General features: G+C 34.9%; 1 pseudogene; it reads right to left on the bottom strand.

Annotated features, from left to right (window-relative positions):
* Window positions 1-291: 291 nt before the first annotated feature.
* Window positions 292-407, bottom strand: LOC111736819 (annotated as a pseudogene).
* Window positions 408-5,451: the final 5,044 nt, after the last annotated feature.

Below are 5,451 nucleotides of genomic sequence, written 5' to 3'. Positions count from 1 at the left end.
TCCCTCTTCTGGACTCATTTGCTTGCCTAACCAGCCTTGACACTACGGTCAGTCATTTTATTAGATTTTCACACTCTCTCGCCCCAGAGCTGTCGTTCCAATCCCCAAGAATGGGTAAATACTATTATTTTCCTTTTCAGCTCCCAGTCCTGGGCTGCCAAACATTGCCTAAGAAAGTCTTAAAGCCAGGTTGACTGGTTCCACTACAGTTCTGAGCTGTCTGAAGTCAGCTGGCCCTCACTGCTGCTTGACAATGCTTGTTCTCATCAATTATTTTTTTTATTTTTTTTATGCCTACAGCACCCGGTCTTCCTTGGTGGTCTCCCATCCAAGTAATCAGGCCCGACCCCGCTTAGCTTCCAAGATCAGACAGGATCAGGCATGTTCAGCGTGGCATGGCCATAGACTCATCAATTATTTACAGCCCTTTGTATTCCCCATGGTGTCAATTCCAGGATTTCTTCTCATTCTTACTTTCTTATGTGATATGATCTCCCAATGCCTAGAAAAAGTCAAGGCTAATGCTTGATTCTTCCTCTTTCCTTCTCTCCATCTAAAAGCTCAACACTTCCTTCTGATCTTATAGGAAGATGTTCTCATCTCCCATGCTAAGCCTTTCATATGGACAAGCCTTTCCTCTTTCACTAAGAATTTATTGCATCATTTGTCTACATATCTCCATAACAAGTTTTTTGTTTGTTTGTTTGTTTGTTTGTTTGTTTGTTTGTTTTTCCCCCTGGTCTAGGTGCACCCTGGATTTATGTTGTTGTCTTTCTTGGAAAATTCCTTAAGAGGAGACAGTAGTTTACAATTATTCTTTTCACTTTCTTTCCACCTGCTCACTTCTTCTAATCTACTTTCTGCTCCAATAAGTAAGTCCAATGATGGCTTTTAGTTTGCCCCCCTTTTGTTCTTTGTAAAGCAATTAATATTATTGATGCTGCACTGTCTTGAACTTCTCCACTATGTTCCTTCCAAAACCATCCTCTTCTCATTCTCATTTCATTACAGTGGTGCTCATAGCTTCCAGGATACTCAGGATTCCAATTCTAGAGCCATGTTTGACTCCTTACTCTCCTCTGAACCTTCTGGTCATTAGTTGACATGTTCAATTGCTTTCATTTCTGCAGTGTTTCTTAAATTTATACTCTATCTGAAATCACTTCTTCTAGGACTACTGTAACAGATTAATACAATTGTCTCCTGACTCCTTCTCTCCTAATTATTTTCCCTGACAATATATTTGAATCTTGGGATTGTCAAGTTCTTCAAAATGTCCAGTTTTTATTCTTAGCTCTTCCTACCTTCACCTGTCAAAAGGAACTCCTTCTTCTTCCTCTTATAAAACCTGAGATTATCAGCCTCTAACCTCTACCCAGAGGTGAGCAGTAGGGGAGATGGCCAGGGTAAATCATGTTATGTGGCTTTGCCCCTTCAAACCAAATAGTAGTGATACATATCACATCTGATTAAAAAAAGTACTAAGGGCTTGGATACTGAACTGTTTTAAGATTCTAAAAATTCATTAAGCTGTATATGTGTGGCATATGTACTTTTCTGTGTATATAATATACTATATTTTTGTATGTATAATACACTTTGGAAAAAATGTGTTTATAATATACTTTTCTGCATGTATAGTGTACTTCAATAAAAACTTTTAAAGAATAGCAACAAGAACAGAGTTAAGTGAGCAAAAAGAGGGAAAGATGGCAACATATAGTCTAAGCAATGGGTTTAGCAGTATAAAAGAAACTAACTAAAAATTTTATCAGGATTCACTAATTTATTTTCTTAATGCCCTGCCTTCCTGAGTCCCTTCAAATATCTAGTATCCAAAGAAGCAGTAGAATCTCCAGGATAGCAAGATTACCCATATTCTAAGAAAAATCTATTTGGACATTACTTATGACAGCATTTTAGATAAGACGGGAGGAACACTGCAATTATAAGCGTATCTGAATTTATAATATATGTTTCCAAAAATCATGAAGTGACCCAAGAAAGAACCCATCAGATAGCAAAAGTCAAGTTGCTGATAAACTCTTTTCATTTAGGGATGGGATAGTAACATCACTTCTGAATTTAAAAAAAAAAAAATCAAAATTAAAAATAAAACTTTTAAAAAGCCATGGGATTATCTGTCTAAGTAGTGTACTTAAATGCAGGTTTGAGGGTCAAATCAAACAGACCTGTGTATTGATTTTAGCTTAGTGATTTACTGGCTATGTGACTTGGGAATATAACCTGAACTCTATGAGTTTCAGTTTCTTCATTGCAAAATGTACATAACGACTACCTTGCAGAGATGTGGTGAGAATAAAAATGGATATATGTAATTTGAATAACACAACATTCAAGACTATTTACACGTTCAATAAATAGTTGTTGTTACCTCTTCTCCATACAGTAAGGAGGCTGAAGTAGATAAATTTTAAAGTCTTCTTCAGTTCTAACTTTCTATACTTTCCACATTACCATTACCAAGAGCCCCTTTACCACAATAGCGGCCCTTACTTACAAGTTCTAAGGAAACATTAAAAGGTGATAGAGCCAATCTGATTTGTGAAATCTTAATGATGTCATAGTATTGGTAGACATTTTGGGAGCTAAGGTTTGGACATTAACCTACCTCAAAAAATAAATTATTTTCCATTTTAGCATCTTCAAATCAGATTGTGGAGCTGGTCTTTGCTTTAATTTCAGATATTTTTTTCTAGAGGACTTTTTAAAAAATTCTCTTATGTTTTCACTATTATCTTATGATATTCATTTTTCTCATTATTGCTAGATTAGACAACAAACAATATTACATTGAATGGAAAACATTCTAAGGGAATGCAAGTTCAGGTTTCCAGTATTAGCCCACTCAATCTATAAGAAAATACAAAATGAAAGAGAATGTAAAATGCTCATTGTATTGGATGCTCTGATGTGTCACCTGGATCCTTTAGGACTGAGGCACTTATCTATCAGATAGCAGGAATGCTATTAGCTGCTGACCCCTCACGTCTGAGTCCCTTTCCAGCCTCACAAAAATTTACAACCCCTTTTCCAGAAGCAGCCTACTGACAGATTCAGGCTTCAGAAGCCTGGCCTTCTATCCTTAATTCAAGGAAACTCTGAAGGGCCATCCCAGTTTTTTATACTCCCATGGCCTGAGGCCTCGCTTGTAATTTATCCCTCTGCACACTTTTGTCTCCTTCACCTAATAGGTATTGTTCCCTATAAATAAAGCATCTGCATGCAACTCTCCATTTCAGAGTCTGTTTCCTTGGAAACCTGGTCTACCACATCCACTATTATCAAATATTGGAAAGTAATTGGGAAGACATTTTCACAAAATAGCTTTAAAATCAGATACTTTCTACTTAAACCTGAAGTCCAAAATGAGTCTCCCAATTGTTTTAAAGTCACCCTCTTCTATATGACCAGACTTATATTAACTCAGTCAACTTCTACAGATACAGGAGGAATAAAATATGTAGAATCCACAGCAACTATGAAAAAAGTAACCCATCTGGATTTTATACAGCACCTTTTATAACATATGAGATCTGTGTATAACTAGGAAATTTAATCCTCTCCACTTGTAAAGTGGTTGACTTTGTTAAATTTGCCTGTGGATGGAATATGAATCATACTGAGAATGTTACATAACCTCACGAACACCATGGTACAGTGTTGTGCTCTCAGGAAGGTGACATAACTGGGACTTTCATAATGTCCAAAGGAAAGTGGCTGCAGCCAATTGGATATTGTGGGAAAACAGAGTATTTGATAAATGAGTTAATGATTATTCTCCCTTCTGGTCATTCTGTACCTGTACACTCTTAGTGAGATGACTACTTTTCTATTTGTCAGATACTTACTCAGCCAGGGGACATGCAAATAATTGGTGCCTATACAGGAAAGATAAAGTATCAGCTAGAGAATGATCTAACCAGTTAGCACAACTCCTCTTACCTACCTATACATAAGTACCCAGGTGAGAACCTAACTCAACAAAAACTACTTGAGAATAATAGTTCAGTAATACAACTTAGAGGAGCATGAGACCTGAAGTAAATGTCTAAATTAGCTTTTCTCAGACTTTTTTTGACTTAGATATCCTTTACACAAACAAATAACTGGAGTCTAAAGAACTTATGTTAAATTAAAATAAATAATATAAATTACATTTTTTTTGTTAAAAATGTTTTCCAAAACAAAAAATTCATTGAGAAGAATTGCTTCTCTACTGTTGCATTCAATCTTTTGCAATACGTTGTTTTGAAGTATGTAAAAAAAAAATTCTGACCACATGCAGAAATGTAGTTGAAAAAGGAAGAGATATTTTGATAGAAAATTGTGGATATTCTTCTTTGATGTTACCATAACATAACATATGTTAGTTTCTTAAGGTTAGTTGCAATGTGGAATCCGAAACCATGTTATAAACTCTTCATGATCTATTAATTAAAATTATTTCATTAACTTGCATTTTGAATGACTCTTTTACCCATGCATGATTTTTTAACATTAACATTATAACATTTACATTATAATGATAAAAATATTGATTCATAGAGTAATGTAGATTTGCCAAATGTTGACACATTTCTTTATATAATAAAAATCTCATTTATGAATACCCCCAATCATCACACGAGAAAATTATTTAAGTATTAGAAGCTATTCAAATTGAAATTGTTCCCTAATTCTAATTTTTGAATTTAGAATTCTAAATTTCTTTTGGATATGAAAGCTCAGATCTTATCATTGCCAACAAATATTGTATATTTTTCGTGAAGTGACAAGTTTACTTAGTCTCTTTTTGATAAAATATCTGCCCAGTATCCAAGCATGAGTAACCAAGTTTGCCTGCCAATTGTTCTTCTAAGTAAAAATGATGTTCATGGAAAATGCAGCTAGTTCAGCTCACAATTCAAACAATCATAGAAGGAATTTGCTCTGAAACAACCATCAGACTCCGGTGTGTGGCAGAATTTATTTTTACGTACCTCCATTCTGTCACACAAAATATGAAAAGGAGGCACAGTAAAGAGTAAAGCTTAAAAAATAAACGGTTCTTATAAATGATGCATTAACGACATTTTTGAGTGAAATTGACATTTAAAAAAAATGTCTAGTACCTATTAGTGAAAAATGTGATGACTACCATTATAGCTTGGTATCACTGCCTTAATTCCTGCCAGGGTATCAGCAGTTTTATCCACCATCATGTTTACATCACCAGTGCAAAAGTTATTACAGTGGAAACTACAAATAACATCTTAGTATTTATATAAAAATTGTTTTGACCTTGCAGACTCCTAAAAATGTCTGTTACACCCAGGGGTTCTGTGGATCACATTTTGAAATTACCCTCCTCCGTTCCTGTTTCCACCCAAATCACACATACAAAACTGGGGTTGACAGCGGAAATTAGTTTAATGGATATAAACAATT

Source organism: Pteropus vampyrus, unplaced genomic scaffold, assembly GCF_000151845.1.
Source record: "Pteropus vampyrus isolate Shadow unplaced genomic scaffold, Pvam_2.0 Scaffold22, whole genome shotgun sequence".
Lineage (NCBI taxonomy): Eukaryota > Metazoa > Chordata > Mammalia > Chiroptera > Pteropodidae > Pteropus > Pteropus vampyrus.
The sequence above is the reverse complement of the archived record's forward strand: the minus strand, read 5'-3'. Positions and strand labels throughout refer to the sequence as shown.